The following is an 18,183-nucleotide window of genomic DNA, read 5'->3' as shown; positions in this document are numbered from 1 at the left end:
ACCTAATTATGTAAAATTATTACATAAATATATGTGTAGAATTAATATATGTATATATATACATATGTGTATATATACGTATATATATATATATAATTTTTTTGTATATTTTTATTTATATATAGGTATATATATAGTGATATATACGTATATATTTATGTATATAGATATATATATATTATGATATATATATTATTTTGTTCTACGTGTATTTTGATATAAATATATATATTAATATCACAATACAGTTAGAACGAAATAACACATCTATATATTTTTTAATTATTTATTTTTAAATATTTTTTTAATTTTATTTTTTTACGTATTTACATATATATTTTTTTATATTATATATAAATATATATATAACAATAATTATATATATATTTAATCAGTATCAGTCTACGTGTAATTTGATATTAATATATATATATATATATATATTTATTAATATTTAAATACACGTCGTGTATGTGTAAATGTGTGTGTGTGTGTGTATGTGTATGTATATATATACTTAGATCATATATATATATATATATAATATATATGATCTAAGTATATTTTATTTGTAACTGTAATTTTTTACATTTATTTTTTGAACTAATATTTTATTTTTTTACAGGACAGGGGGCAGAGACAGTGTCAGCCAGTGATTTCACATCACTGGCTGACACACAGGATCAGTGATCACAGTGACTGCCTGTCACTGTGATCACCTCCTGCAGATTGGGTAATTGACCACAGGGGGGAGTGCCTGGGTGGTACAAGCACTCCCCCCTTCCAATCTGCAGGGGGATCACTGTGCCAGTTACATGTGTCAGCCAATAGGCTGACACATGTAACACTGATCGCAGTGACAGGCTGTCACTGCGATCAGAGTGCTTTGAGATCGCAGTGACAGCCTGTCACTGCGATCAGACTTCGCAGATCGCGGTCACTGACCCCAGGGGGACTGCTTGGGGGGCCAGGTAAGTCCCCCGACCGCGATCTGCAGAAGGGGAAAGCCGCCGGCCGCATGTGTCAGCCGATTTGAAATCGGCTGACACATGCTTAATACTGGTCGCAGTGACAGCCTGTCACTGCGATCAGAGACTGCAGATCGCGGTCACCGGCCACAGGGGGGGTTGCCTGGGGGGCCAGGCATCCCCCCCGACCGCGATCTGCAGCGGGCGATTAGCGCCGGCCACGTGGGCGGCCATTATGGCGAGGACGTAATATTACGCCCGCCGGCGTTTAGAGCCGGTTCCTGCAGGACGTAATATTACGTCCTCCGGACTTAAGGGGTTAAAACTCACCTTATTTTGAGTGCCACATGTATCAGCTGACGCTGGCTCCGCCCCCTTTGTGACATCATCGAAAAGGCAGATTTTTAGCCAATCCATTTCGATTGGCTAAAATCGGCACGGGGGATGGCCAAATGCAGTTTTTGGCCAATCAGGACCTCCTCATAGAGATGCATTGAATCAATGCATCGCTATGAGGAAAATTCAGCAACCCCATGCAGAGCGTGGGGATGCTGAATGGCAGGGATACTTACTGTGCAGCCCTGAGTCAGGAAGCCCCTCCAGTGGCCATCTAAGGAGTGGCCACTTGGAGGTGTCCCTAGAGGCAATGTAATCACTGCCTTTTCTTTGAAAAGGTAGTGTTTACATGAAAATGCCTAAAGGGAGCTATTATACTCACCAGAAATACTACATTAAGCTGTAGTTGTTCTGGTGACTATTGTGTCCCTTTAATTGAAGTTATAAATATACATAGGTATTCAATTTTCTGAAAAGATCACCTTATAATACTGGATCTAAACCGCTATATTGCAACAATGTGTCAAATACCAAAAGTAGAGACAAAGATACATTATAGCAAATTGGATAACAAGATTAAAAATATTGTTCAATTAGATGACTGATAAGAGCTATTACTCAGTGGAGATAGCACGTAATAGAAGAGAGGCAAAATACCTATAGAGAAATAAACCTCTCATAAATAAAACATGTTCTTTCAGAAGATTGGCTCAAAAAATATAGGTCTCTATATAGGAAGACCCCAATATCAAGGGATAATGCGATTTCATACAATTAATAGGGTTGTTGATTCCCAGAGCTTCCCCAGGACTAAACCAAAATCAAAGAAAAGCCCAAACTAAAAGAAAAGGGAATTTGTATCAAGAAAGATGCATGCATCTGTGGCAGTGAGGTAAACATCATCAAAAGTGAGATTGTTATAATTGTGGCAGATTTTTGTTTCATTTCCCAGTGAAAGGATATAGTTGTTACCAATTTACCAATCGGTTTTCATAATCTGCAATAATTACCTGCCAGGGTTAACTCATCCTCTAGTGGCTGTCTACCAGACAGTCACTAGAGGGACTTCCGGCCTTGAAGGCACCTTTCGGTCGCCTTAACGACACTGGACATCCTCACGCTATGCATGACAACTTCCAGCATCACAGAAATAATCATAGGAATGCACTATGCGCATTAGGTCTCCCCCGCCAGTGGACGTTGGTGGGGGAGGAACGTGGGCAGAGCTGAGCCAACTCCCATGGACATCAGTGCTGGACCCAGCTAAGTGACAGATGGGGTTATTAACGGGGTCGTGCCTTGATAAAGGGGGAAGCTATAGTGCTAGGAGAACAAGTTTGGTTTCCTAGCACTATAATTTCCCTTTAAAGAGGATCCTAACAGACTGTACTATACCCAACCCACTGCTTCAAGGCAGTCCCTTTGTTGATTAAATCAAACCAAAAGCTCACTAGTATGTATACTATACATCATCTGATACTAACATAAACCCCATCCAAGATGTGAAAATTAAAATAAACAAGTCAGTGTCAGACTTTTTCACATGCATTTGTCAAGAGCAGTGCTCATTGGTATTACATAAACAAAGATTAGACGGAATATCTTACATATAAATAACAGTAGAAATTCAGGTGGTGTGAGTATCGTTCCTATAACAGGATAAAAAACAAAGGGAACAAATAATGGTGCAGTATCGTTGGTACTGACAGGGGCAATTGTATTATTCCCAATATGATCCCAATAAATTTGCACTCACAAACAAGGAGCCAATCAATATCCGGCTCAGATCATCAGCTTTGTGGGGTATCAGAGGTTCCACTCCCTCCTTTGTGTGTGCAGAGTCTTCCTTTGGTTGCAATCACAGGCATGCAGTAGTAGTAATTAAAGTGCTTTATTCCATAAAGTGCACAAATATGATAAAAATAAATAAAAACCTTACAGTCTGTACTGGTTAGTCTTGGATAAAATAGCAATACGCGTTTCGCCTCTCTGGGAGGCTTCCTCAGTTGCTGGTTTAGTGTCCTAGGGGTTGTCGTTCTTTTAAATCCGTTTCTTAACTCGTGAGGTGTATCACTTCCGGGTCGCGTCTATTCCTTACGCATTTCCGGTTTGCGTTCCACCGTTGGAACGCATAGAGGAGATGGTCGCAGACTTCCAATGTGTCTGTCTGCTGGAACGCATCCTTGCGTTCCACTCCGCCATCGATTTCCATTCTGGATAGTACTTACAATGTTCGTTTAAGTTCTTTATATAGTCCCAATATTATTGAACTCCAAATATTTCTCGAATGAAAAATAGAAGAAGAGGGGAGACAAAGAATAGGTAGGGGTAGTCAGGGATCGAAATGCATTACTTTTTTGCAGTTATATTCACCATTACCTGATACCATAATTTTATATTTATGTGTCCAGTGAATATATAAAGTATCTTAAAGTGCTTCCAAATGTGTACCATTTCATACCTATATATTTTTTCCCTTTATGTACCAATGTAAAAAGGGCTTACCGGTATTTCTTAGATATTGCCAAGGATACTCCAATTGGTAAAAATAAATGGTAGTATAAACATGATTATAAATACGAAGTGGGTAAGCTAGTAACCGGATATTTGTATATCTCAGTTTTAATAGACAATTGAAATCAAAAAGGTATAAAATGGCAATGTTAAAAATGCATACAATGCGTGCTGTGTGGGAGTGTCAATCATCATAAAATCGCTAGGACATCCCATATGTACAATATTAAGTGCATAAACTTGCAGTAGGATACTTTCTCCGGACAAGGATAAATATGGTGATATGTAGATACTCATAGTTAGCAAACAGTATTTCACCAATAATTTACAATAAAAAGAAGGTGTATCAATGTCATGCTATGCACAGAATGTAACCATATAAAAAAGGTGTATATAAAAAAGGTGTATATATAAAAAAAAAAGAACTTAAACGAACATTGTAAGTACTATCCAGAATGGAAATCGATGGCGGAGTGGAACGCAAGGATGCGTTCCAGCAGACAGACACATTGGAAGTCTGCGACCATCTCCTCTATGCGTTCCAACGGTGGAACGCAAACCGGAAATGCGTAAGGAATAGACGCGACCCGGAAGTGATACACCTCACGAGTTAAGAAACGGATTTAAAAGAACGACAACCCCTAGGACACTAAACCAGCAACTGAGGAAGCCTCCCAGAGAGGCGAAACGCGTATTGCTATTTTATCCAAGACTAACCAGTACAGACTGTAAGGTTTTTATTTATTTTTATCATATTTGTGCACTTTATGGAATAAAGCACTTTAATTACTACTACTGCATGCCTGTGATTGCAACCAAAGGAAGACTCTGAACACACAAAGGAGGGAGTGGGACCTCTGATACCCCACAAAGCTGATGATCTGAGCCGGATATTGATTGGCTCCTTGTTTGTGAGTGCAAATTTATTGGGATCATATTGGGAATAATACAATTGCCCCTGTCAGTACCAACGATACTGCACCATTATTTGTTCCCTTTGTTTTTTATCCTGTTATAGGAACGATACTCACACCACCTGAATTTCTACTGTTATTTATATGTAAGATATTCCGTCTAATCTTTGTTTATGTTATGTACTATTGGTGAAGGCTGAGGGGACCACACCCAGACGTTAGAGTATCTTACACACACACTTATCTCTCATTGAACACTTGCAAACCTTTATCTTTTGATACTCATTGGTATTACGTCTCCTTTTAAAATAATAAATCCCTCCCCCCAGTGGAGACACATAGGTGATAGGTTTTCATTCCAACTTTATACCATGTAATGAGATCAAAAAGCAAATAAAGTCATATTTTTATTCCCAAGACCAAAAATAGAAAGTTAAGAATTGTTTTAGTTAATATACTGGGTCTCAAATGTCCAGAAGAGACTCTACATTAATTACTTAACAAAGTTAACCATTCCTGACCCAATCCATGAGACTTGAGCCCAGCATATAAACAAAGAGAACCCAACATGGAAAGTCCTTTTATATATATAGATCAGACAGAACGCTATATATAAAAAACAAGAAAAAACAGGTTTGTTCCAAGTATAAATTGAAATAAGTATGGATATACTTATCCATATATATATATACCCTGTTCCAAATTATTATGCAAATTCTATTTAAGTGTCACACAGATTAAATATTTAGTTTTTCAGTTTAACTCATGGGTGGCATTGTGTCTCAGGGCTCTTTTGATCACTGAAAAAAATCTCGGACACCTGTGATAATTAGATTGCCAGGTGAGCCCAATTTAAGGAAAAACTACTAAAGGAGGGTGTTCCATATTATTAAGCAGAGCACCATTTTCATGCAATATGGGGAAGAAAAAGGATCTCTCTGCTGCCGAAAAGAGTGAAATGGTTCAAGGCCTTGGGTGAGGTATGAAAACATTAGATATTTCACGAAAACATAAGCGTGATCATCGCACTATTAAGAGATTTGTGGCTGATTCAGAGCACAGACGGGTTTGTGCAGATAAAGGCACGTTGAGGAAGATTTCTGCCAGATCCATGCATCGGATGAAGAGAGCAGCTGCTAAAAGCAGTTCTCCTTAGCGTTAAAATAAATTAAGTTTTGATTGAGGTAGAGAGTTCTGTTATTGTCATCTCATGTAAAATATAAGCAGAAAAGAAAGACCAATAGTGCAACCCCGTATGTTAAATATCTCAATTATGTGAAGAAAAATAATACACTCACAAGGATAGAGCCTCCAATCAGCTCTTAGATAAGGCTCTGAAAGGTATAATGCCCACTCAGGGATGAAACTGGATTTTTTCTCTTTGAGTGTTCACAGTGGAAGTGGCATATGAAAGAATAAAACCAGGATTTAGTGCTCACTGTTTCAAACCAATCAAAATATGTGGGAAAAGTATGAAAATTACTCACAATTTTAAGAGCACCTTATGCTCAATGATATCAGCTTGAGTAGAATGATCCCCATCGAGGATATATATGAGTAGAGGTAGTTATTGTGATGGTCCCTGGAGAGGCTCCTATAAGATGCTAAAATAAATGCAAGATAAAAAATAAAGACGATAAAAGTTTGAGGGTAAAAACATACAATTTTGATCATTTGAGAAAGCCCAAGGGCGAAATCAGTTGTGAGTATTCATAAGGACTTTTAAATTTGCTTTTATTTCATTTTGTGTCCATGGGCTGCATGTTTGACATGTTGTTTTACCCTCAAAATTAATTGACTGATTTTGTATCACTTGAAAAAGCCTATGGGTGAAACGCGTTGTGATTATATAGAAGGGCTTTTTAAAATCTGTTTTTAGGTATATTACAGTAAACATTGTATTTACCTTCAAACATTTATGTTTATTTTTTATGTATTTTTTTATCCTGCATTTAATTTTTTAATCTGAAAGAACCTCCACATCTACCTACATATATCCTTGGTGGGGATCATACCACCCAAGCAGATGTTATTGAGCAAAAGGTGCTCTTGAAATTGTGAGTAGATTGTATACATTTTTTTTAAAGAGTACTATTGTTTGAAACAGTCAGCATTATATCTCATTGTGTTCCTTTCATATGCTGTTTGCATTGTAAACATCAAAAGAGGACAGCTCCAGATTTATCCTTGGGCAGGAATTACATAGAAACATAGAATGTGACGGCAAAGAAGAACCATTCGGCCCATCTAGTCTGCCAAATTTTCTAAATACTTTCATTAGTCCCTGGCCTTATCTTATATCTAGGATAGCCTTATGCCTATCCCTTGCATGCTTAAACTCCTTCACTGTGTTAACCTCTACCATTTCAGCTGGAAGACTATTCCATGCATCCAGTACCCTCTCACTAATTGTACCGCTCAGAGCCCTATCTAAGAGCTGATTAGAAGCTCTCTCGTTGTGAGTGTATTTTATCTTAATGTTACCTAATACATTGTATATACAGGATTACACTATTGGTGGTTTATTTTGTATTCTATTTCATATGAAACACGAACAACAGAATTCCTCATCTGCGCTAAACCTTTGTCTACTTGAACACTAAGGAGGATAACAGACTGAACTCCAAAAAATCACTACCTTTAAAAGGTTCTTATCTCCAAAAAATACTTTTTTCTGCTGGGACTCTTTAATATTGTTGTATCTCAATATTTGTATATATAATATTGTGTATACATATATCTATATAAGATTATCTAGGATTTCTGATTTGGCACTGTAACGGCTACCCAGGTAGAGAGAGGGTATCAGCCGTTGGAGACGTCCTTTTCCCTGCAAGCTGCTGTGGAGAAGTAAAGCTGGTGTAATCCCATTCACGATATCTAGAGCGAGAGTCAGGTTCAGCTGTAACAGGAGCAGAATAATATTCCCAAATAATCCCCTTTCAAGAACGAGACGAGGCTACGTTTTGAAGGGTCAAGAAGAACTCAGGACTGGGACACCCAGTCTGCTTTTTATTACAGTAAAGTACAAACAGGACACACCCAGGGGGAGGTATAAAATAGCCAATCACATACATGGTTCAACCCAAACATCCCCTCCCCTCAGATAAACAGTTAACCCAATTATACGGTACACATTTTTAGCCAAGTTCTGGATGTACCCCAAAAACAGGGGGTACACCTTTAAATCGCCCTTGTTCAGGGGAGTAACATATCCGCCCATTCAATCAGCCCATTCGGATGAATGGTTCGGGAGTTATGGGGTTCCAAAGTTTTGACCGACCGCACAGACCAACTAGCCAAAAATAGTTCCATAAGTTTTGGCCTTGCGGTCGGTCCTCGTTCGTACGATGAAAAGGAATGAAATTTGTGTCGCTAGAATCCCCATATCAAGTTAAATATAACTACCGAACGGCCGGTTGTTCGGTAGTTCCAGCACGAAGTTCTAGGCGCATGGAGGTCTCAGCGGTGTTCGCCTGTTTGCGTATCTGTTTTTAGTTCCATGCGTTCACAGGCAAACACCGCTGTTCGTGCGCGAGATGGCCGCGAACACGTGTAAGTCCCGAAATGGTGGCCACCCAGACACTGAGACAAAGGGAATGATAAAAAGGCACGAACGTTTTTTAATACCGAATCCCAGCAAAGCAGTTACACATTCTCCAGGTGTCCACAGTCTCTGTACAGCCCAGTTAAAGAGCCAGAGACAGCATAATGAAGATCCATTAAGCCCAGATATAGTTTTTAAAGTGCAATATGTCACGGGGCCATAGTCGTAGGGCAGGAGGCTAGCCATAAGTTTTCTACAATGCCCAGTGGCAAATGGCAGTTTGTCACAGGCACAGTCTGTTTTTTTTCTGTATTTTATCCTTGTTCCTCTTGGGTTATTAAGGTATCCAACTAACAGACCTTATTCTGCTGCCTTTAGAGTTAGCGCTGTATTTTGAAAGGGGAATCTTGTTAATCTCAGCTCGCTACATTTCAAGGTTCGCTGTGTCTAATTTTCCATATGTACAACATCATACTACTTAGGTGTCTAACTTACAATAATTGGTAATACAACTTACGGAATCAATCCCAATTGAATTTATTCATTTAGGTTAAGTCATATACAACTCCTACATCATATGAATTAAAGTCCAGTGTGAATAGTAACCATAAATTAGCCTCTTGGTATTCCAGTTCCAGTAATTAGGGGTATGCAAGTGCTGCAATTACCTATGTTATTACATGCCTATATATAATTCTGTGGACATAACCTTTTGTGATCATATCCCTTTGACGGAATACTTTAGTTGCAATATATATATTATTCATTCCATTGATGTTCTAATAATCTCGGAGTTACATTAATCCCTCACAGTTTGTCAATCGCAACTGCTTTATACATATTATTTGAGAATCAGGTATACCATTATGTTATAATAAAATTGGGTCCCCCTCCCCAGTAGCAGTTTATTATGCAGGGAGAGGAGAGTCTTAGCCTCCCTCCCCAGCGGCAGTTGCAGCTATCTGGAATAGAGATGGTCAGTCTCCTGGCCCTCCCCAACTGCAGTTCTTTATGCAGGCAAAGGAGAGTCTTAGCCTCCCTCCCTAGCGGCAGTTGGAGCTATCTGGAATAGAGATGGTAAGTCCCCTGGGCCCTCCCCAACTGCAGTTATTTATGCAGGTCGAGGAGAGTCTCGGCCTCCCTCCCCAGCAGCAGTTGGAGCTACCAGGAGCAGAGGTTGTCAGGCTTGGGCCTGGTCCCAAAAGCCCCTGAAAGAGGTGTGTGACACACAGCAATCAATGTACAAACTATTAATTGTTACTTGAGAACTATGCAGTGCCCTCTGCTGGCTGAATAAAAGCATGTGTATTTACATAATGCAGGTATGCAAATGAGGACAATCAAATATGTGCTTAAAGGGATACTCCAGGCACCCAGACCACTTCTGCCCATTGGAGTGGTCTGGGTGCCAACTCCCACTACCCTTAACCCTGCAAGTGTAATTATTGCAGTTTTCATAAACTGAAATATTTATATTGCAGGGTTAAGTCCTCCTCTATGTGAGGATCTCCAGCATCGCCAAAATCCCCATAGGAAAGCATTGCATAATGCTTTCCTACTGGGAGGTCTAATGCGCATGCGCAGGCCATTGGCGCGCATGCGCATTAGTTCTCACCCGCCGGCTGACGTCGGCGGGGGAGGAGCGTGGGCGGAGCCTGACCCAGTGCCGAGGGACATCGGCGCTGGACTCCGGTAAGTCACTGAATGGGTTTTAACAACTTGGCATGGGGGTGTGAGAGGGAGAGGGGCACTACAGGGTCCTGCAGTGCCAGGAAAACTAATATGTTTACCTGGCACTGGAGAATCCCTTTAAATGCACATATTGTTGCTTTTAATTGTGTTTGAAAATCTTATTTGTATTATATAGTTCATATATTAATTTTAATTTCTCATTTGCTAGTGTTCTATATGTTTGTATTTTAAATGTTTGCAACCACATGCTTAATGTTAGTTCCTTTTAGAACTCTGTGTCCTGTGTGGACCTGTTGGCTGGCTGCACGATCTCTCTAGCCCGGGGCAAAAAGAGAGCTGGGCCAAAAAGCTGCATGTGTCTTAATAAAGACATGAGCAATAACATTGCAGGCAGAGGTGCATACCTGCCTGGAAGAAGGACTGCAGAGGAATAGCCAGAGAGGATGGGTCCCATCAAGCAGCTTGGAAGTGGACTGGGTGGAAGTATTTAGTCAGAGTACAGGAGCTCTGTCACAATCAGATTTATTGGATTATCTTCTTTTAAACATCATACCAACCTATTTATAAAGGCAGCTATATCTTTGACTTTTTTATGGATTCCTAAGACCATGAGAGTTCACTAGTGAAAGCTCCTCCATTACAAACCATTATTTAAAAGTTAACCATTTATCTAAACAATCAGATAACTACACGGTTTGCCTACCCCATACCAAAACTAGCCAAATAGGACAAAATGTTGTAATACCAATTTATTCTCCAAGCCATAAATGGTGCACCGTGAAGGTATTAGATCACTACTTATCGTCCGTAGTCACTCCTATATAACCACTGTTTACTGTTCATGGCTTGCTTCTCACTTCTACAATATTCATGCTGTATGTATGTATTTTACTTGGTAGATTTGGCCTGAATCCATCACTTTATTCAGGACATTCGATTCGAATTTGGGAAGCATCCACTGCCGCTATTAAAAATGTACCTGTCCATATCATTAAGAAATTGGAGTGCTGGGAATCTTCAGCATACTGTCATTATGTATTTGAAACTCAGACAAGCGTTTCAAGGTTTAAATGAATAATGATTATTGTATATTGATTTATTCAATAAAATTATGAACTTTGTATTCATTTTTGCCCTATTTTTCAGGCCTACCCGTACATCGGTTTCAGCATATCTCAACTAAATTACGTATTTCCTTATGTTACATTTTATTATGTTATGCAAAATACCTACAACATACGGCCATTTTGTGTCCTGACCACATATTAAAAGGGGGAAGCCTGAAATTATGGGAAGGGCTAGTTGCAGCTACTTATGCTGCTCACCTCCTCTGACCCCCAACCGTATTGAGATCAGCTTCATATATCCCACCCACCTCTCCCATAATTAAAGGGACACTATAGTCACTAAAACAACTACAGCTTAATGTAGTTGTTCTGGTTAGTATAATAGTTCCCTACAGGCTTTTTTCATGCAAACACTGCCTTTTCAGAGAAAAGACAGTGTTTACATTGCCTCTAGGAACACCTCCAAGTGGCCACTGGAGGTGCTTCCTGAGTCAGTGCTGCCAAAAAAGCAGCCCTGACGTTCAGCGTCCCCACACTCTGCATGGAGACGCTGAATTTTCCTCATAGAGATGCATTGACGCTAGAGGTCTTCATGCATTGTGTGAGGACGTCCAGTGTCATTAAAAACACTTTTCGTGTTTTTTCGTGCCAGAAGAGGAGGACTTAACCCTGCAAGGTAATTATTGAAATCTATAAAAACTCCAATAATTACATTTGCAGGGTTAAGGGTGATGGGAGTTGGCACCCAGACCACTCCAATGGGCAGAAGTGGTCTGGGTGCCCGGAGTGTCCCTTTATAAACACTTTCCAAGCAATTGATATGCAGAACGCGCTGGTAAAATATTTAATTTTTAAAGATAAAATGTGGAGAGCTTATTAAATTGAAGTCATTGTTTGTTAGATTGCCTTAGGTGCCAGTACTCATGTAAAGCTAGTTTCATGTCTGATTGATGATTATGACCTTATTTAGTTATCTAACGTCATAATAACCACACCCCATCAAATCATAACACAGTGCCAGTCTCTGTTCCACAAGACTCTTTGCTGGAATCTTTGAAGGGTAAGTTTTCCTTATTGCATTAACAGAGTTAATAAGATTTACTTAACAGAGTTCCTTATTATAAGATTGCAGCACACTTCATGACAGATGTCACAAGTATTTGACACTGTCCAAAGAATTTAGATTGCAACTATTTAATTTATAGATTGATCCCCTAACTTGGTGCCATTTGCAGGGACGTTCTATTGATGAATCACAAATGTTGCTTTTAAAGGTATTTATTTGTAACATTGACACGCATAACTGGCACAGTTTACAATTTTTACGTCTTGTGGCACAGAAGACTAACATCAGTTTACTTTTGCTTTACAATAGGTTTAACATTTAAGACAAAACATTGAGACATCTTGAGGTTCATTTAAGGTATTTAGCAACGAAATCTTTACAATAAAAGTTAAAGCTCCGACTTTTATTTTGGTTCAACATTGCAGAAAAAATGCCGTATATTTTGTGCATTCAGCGAACTCTAGTCAAGTCGCTACCTGCAAGTACTATTAGTAACAAACTTCTCAGTTATTGCATATAGCTTAATTATTATTAATTATTATTAATTTATTAATTATGAATAAGAGTTCATTTTAGCTTTTTAAAATCAAGATCAATGTATGTACCAAATAAACATTTATTTGCTAACATCAATCCTAGCACTAACTTGGGAATTTCAGTTAAAAATAAAACTTCTGGAATTGTTTTTTATTGCCCTTTATTTGAGAAAAATTACATTTCCAGTGTTCTCTTATGGTGATTTTAAAAGAGACAATTGGTTACAGTAATAATGACTAACTACGGAAATGTGAGAACAGTGAGCTGCACATTTATAAAGATTAAGAAAAGTGTATTTTATGTTATCCCTGATCTTTGTTAAGGCATTTTGTATAAACTGAGGAGATTTCTGTGAAAAAATGCTTGTTTTTGGTTTGTTTCCTTTTGATAACGTTGCCTGAGCAGAGTATAAATTGAAGAAGAGACTTTTTTGAGGGGTTTAAGCTGTAAGTAATATATATAGCTCACATGTTATTCTTCCATGATATAATTAGATTAGGACCCACCAAAACTGGGGTACTTGATTTAGTAGTGGACTTATCAAATATGGCCATATTGTGTGAACAAGTCACCAGTTACTTAAGATAGGTGATTGTAAATGAACCTCTTAAGGACGGTGAGTGTTCTGCCATCCTTAAAGGGGCTGCCCTCAATGCTGGTGGGCAGCATAGAACATATTCGTCGTCCTTTAAACTTACCGGGTCCCTGCCGTTCCCCATGTAGGAATGGTGGTCGCGACATAAATTCTATGTGTATATTTTTCTAATAATTTTACCTTATTAAGTAAATTTTATTAATTACAATTTGAAGGACCTACCTGACAACCCAGACAGAAAGACCAGAAATTTTAATTTGCAAACCCTATATTTAACCCTGTAACTTTCAAAGACACCATAAAACCTGTACATGGTGGCAGTGCTCATCAACCCTCTCCTCAAGGCACACCTAACAGTCCAGGATATAGGGATTACTCAAGTGTGTAAAAAATAAATAAATTAAAAAATATTAACACCTTGGACTCTAATTTGTTTTTTTCCTCTTTTTATAAACTCCTTGGACACACCCAGGTAATCCCTAATTCCTGGCTTGGGAAGAGGGTTGAGGAGCACTGCATGGGGGGTACTTTTGTACAATAAAGACTTTGCTTTACACAAATATTAGTGCTTCAAAACAGTAAAAGGCATAATACTGATGATATCATCATCATTTTGTTTGCGAAAAATGCAAAAAATAAATAAGAATGCTAACTTTGGCCAGTGTTTGTGACTAAGTGGCTAATAAAAAGACTGGACATACCCCACTTGCAATAGCCTGGGTTGTCTACTTTTGCATATGGTATGCCATGATGGGTTTAATTTTCATTCCTGGGCTACTATACTCTATCAAAGGCAACATAAACCAATCTGGCAAAATTTCAATGTGCATAAACTGAAAAAAGGGAACATGCTATGCTTGACCCTGTAACTTTCCAAAACCCCACACACTTGTACATGGGAGGTACTATTGTACTCATAAAACATTGCTGTGTACAAATATGTGTATTTGATTGCAGATCAAATAAACAGTATTATGACATTTACAGTTCAAATCCCATGGAGAACTAAATGAATAACAATATTTCTTAATTTCAAACACTTTTTTAATTTTGGGTCATATTAAATTGTATTCCATAAATAAATATGTGATGTGAACTGAAAGCCCTGTGTCTCCTGAACAAAATTATATATAATAAGAGTGGGTGCACGTAATATGAAAGAGGTAAATTATGATTGAACAGACATACAATCAAATTCCAGGTTTTGATCAGAACATGCACAAGAATAGTATATATTTATCCTTATAGGAACGTATGGATTTACAGCCAAAGGCGATGTTATCAGTTTGATGGTTAGACTAGTGGGGAGCAAGGGATTTTGGAAAGGCATCAGTTAACCTTGGATGGAGTAAGCTGAAGGTTTGTGTTAAAGGGACAGTAGATAGAGGAAGAAATTGCCTGGGCACATACAATTAGTCCAATTGATGTAGACTTTAATCAGGATTGAAACTGCAAATTGTCATCTCTTAGGAGCCTTTCTAAAGCCACCATCATCATCCGAGGCTTCCTATTTCAAGAATCGGAGAGCAGCGGATGTGCAGGGGCAGAGCTAAACAACTATGAATTCAAGACTTTAGGGTTAAACCATTCATGAACCTTTAAAGGTACCAGTGCCAGGGACCTCCTGGCACCCTAACTACTTAATTGCAATAAAATTATTATGATGCCTGGTGGTTTCCTTTAAAGGGATACTCCAGTTCTTAAACGAAAAAAAAAAAACTATGAATCCCTGTTTAGTAGGTATACATCCAAGGAAAACTTGAATATATTTAATTAAACATATTTTCATTGGAGGGTATATCTAAAAACAGCTTGCAAAAGTCTAACTGGCTTTCCAATCACATACTTCCCACTGCTGCTCCATGAGAAGTCTTTGCAAGGACATTGTTTTGAGCAATAACTTGCCTCATGAGTTTAGCTCCACTGAGCTAACCAACCAAGAAGCAAGAGGGAGGGGTTGTAACAAGGTTAACGTAGAAATCTTTCCTTTTTGTTAAACTAATAGAAGACACCCCCTTTACACATAAAGCATTCAGCAAGCTAAAGTGCTCAAAGGGACACTAACATCGTAAAAATAACTTTAGCTTAATGAAGCAGTTTTGGTGTATAGATCATGCCCCTGCAGACTCATTGTTCAATTCTCTGCAATTTAGGAGTTAAATGACTTTGTTTATGCATCCATTGCTAAACACTTCCTGTGAAGTAAGATCTAATGTTTACACTTAATTGCAAATATTGTTTAATTTAGAATTTAAATGTTTACCTTCTGTTCCGGTAATAGTCTCATAGAGTCTTGTCAGTGATTAAAGTTTAATGTACCAAGCAGGAGTGAAAAAGTAAGTCAACATCTGATTGAAAATGCAACCATTTTTTTCATACAGGCTGTGTGAGTCACAGCATGGAGAGGTGTGGCTAGAGCTGCACAGACAGAAACAAAACTGATTTGACTCCTAAAAGTCAGAGAATTGAGCAGTGAGACCTTAGGGGCATGATCTGCACACAAAAACTGCTTCATTAAGCTAAAGTGGTTTTGGTGACTATAATGTCCCTTTGACCCCTTCATGACGAATGACGGACCTGGTCCGTCATGGCCGGGAAGCAGTTAACGCCGAATGACGGACCAGGTCCGTCATGCGGTAAAGTTAACCCCAGATCTGTATTTGAGGCAAACCGGGAGCACCCGACCGGGCTGCCCCTGCAGCAGTGATCGCTGACAAGCAGTCAGAGCGAGCACATGTGCTGCAGGGACTCAGGATCCACCTACCTGCGCTTCCGCGTTCTGTGTGAAGTGCAGGGAGACGGATCAGTGCTGATCTTCTCCCTGTTAAAAAAATAAATAACGTTAAAGTGAAATCCCACCCCCTTTCCCCTGCTTTAATAAAATTAACCCCTACCTGCCAATTGATCACTGACTTTTATTTTTAACCCCTGAGGGTCAACTTTTATTTTTTGTAACCCTCAGGGGTTAAATTTATTTTATTAATTAATTATAATATATTAAACGTATATATTTAGCTAGCTGGGGTGGGTGGAAGTTAGTGGGGAATTGGGGAATTTGGTTTTAGGCTGTTAGGGTTAACGTTAAAAAAGTTTTTTAACCCCTTAAGGACCAAACTTCTGGAATAAAAGGGAAACATGACATGTCACACACGTCATGTGTCCTTAAGGGGTTAAAAGTTTTAAAAAAATGTTTTAATAAAGTTTTTTTTAAAAGTTTAAAAAATCCTACCCTAATTTACCCAGTCCTAATAAAAATTAGCCCCTTCCCTGCTAGTTGATCACTGTCTACAGTGATCAAAATACAGATCACAGTATTTTTTTTAACCCCTTAGGTTTAACAGTTTTTTTTAACCCCCAGGGGTTCCATTAATTTAATTAATTAATTTAAATATTTTAAAATGATATATTTTGCTAGCTGGAGTGGGTGGGAGTTATGGGAAATTGGGGAATTTACGGTTAGTGCTGCTTACTGCTAGTTAGGGGTTCACTGGAAAAATAAAGTTTAAAAAAATTAATATGCAAAAAAAAGTTTAAAAACTAGTTTTAAAAAGTAAAAAAAATACATTTAAAATTGCTCATTACCACTACACCTGGAACAAACTAGACACTGGGGTGTCTGCTTTATCAAATGAAAGCCCTTTGTGGGGTTATTTGAACATTCACACTGCTATAATACCCTAAAATGACACATGGGCCCGTCAAATCCATCTACGAAAATTCTAACTATAGAAACTGAAATAGCCTTGTCTATTTTATGGCATTGTGGCTTTACAGAAAAGTGTCAAAGGCATACAATGGGGTATCGTTATACTCAGCAGATGTAGCGGAACACAATATTGAGGTTCTGTGCAGGAATAGCACACACCAGCTTTACAAAATACACATTACAAAAACCTTGTTATATGTGTATATGCCCAAAAAAATATTTGGCAGAGATTGGTGATGAAATGGATATGTAAAAAGTGTCAAACTAACCTTAGTTAAATAGCATGTGATGCCTACTTTATATAAATAAATACATTTGTGTGGCAATTTTTTTTCTGTGATAGCTACTAAACCCACAAGACAAACATACCAACTTCTAAAATTGTTGCAAATTGAAATTTTATTTTAGTCCTTGTATTTTGTGACCTGTAACTTTTAAAATAAGCTGAAATCCTATACATATGATGTACTCTATAAATCAAGACACATAAATGAATGTGATTTTAATTACTTTTTCTAAGCTGGCCATATTATGCACATGCTATTATTGCCAACATTGTGAAAAAATACATATTTTTTTGTTTTCCCCCAATGTTTTGTAATTTTTTTTTATAATTAATGAGAATGTATCTATGTATATGTGACATCAAATTAAAGCCATTTTTGCAATAAATGACAGAGATGCAAAAAAAAAAGCAAAAATGTTTTTTGTCCTTAAAGGGACACTATAGTCTCCTGAACAACTTTAGCTTAATGAAGCAGTTTTGGTGTATAGAACATGCCCCTGCAGCCTCACTGCTCAATCTTCTGCCATTTAGGAGTTAAATCCCTTTCTTTATGAACCCTAGTCACACCTCCCTGCATGTGATTTGCACAGCCTTCCATAAACACTTCCTGTAAAGAGAGCCCTATTTAGGCTTTCTCTATTGCAAGTTCTGTTTAATTAAGATTTCCTTATCGCCTGCTATGTTAATAGCTCGCTAGGCCCTGCAAGAGCCTCCTGTATGTGATTAAAGTTCAATTTAGAAAATTGAGATACAATTATTTAAGGTAAATTACATCTGATTGACCAGTTTGTTTTATTCATGCAGGCTGTGTCAATCACAGCCAGGGGAGGTGTGGCTAGGGCTGCATAAACAGAAACAAAGTGATTTAACTCCTAAATGACAGTGAATTGAGCAGTGAAATTGCAGGGGAATGATCTATACACTAAACCTGCTTTATTTAGCTAAAGTAATTTAG

This window comes from Pelobates fuscus, chromosome 1, assembly GCF_036172605.1.
Source record: "Pelobates fuscus isolate aPelFus1 chromosome 1, aPelFus1.pri, whole genome shotgun sequence".
In the NCBI taxonomy this organism is placed as follows: domain Eukaryota; kingdom Metazoa; phylum Chordata; class Amphibia; order Anura; family Pelobatidae; genus Pelobates; species Pelobates fuscus.
This window is presented reverse-complemented; position numbering follows the sequence as displayed.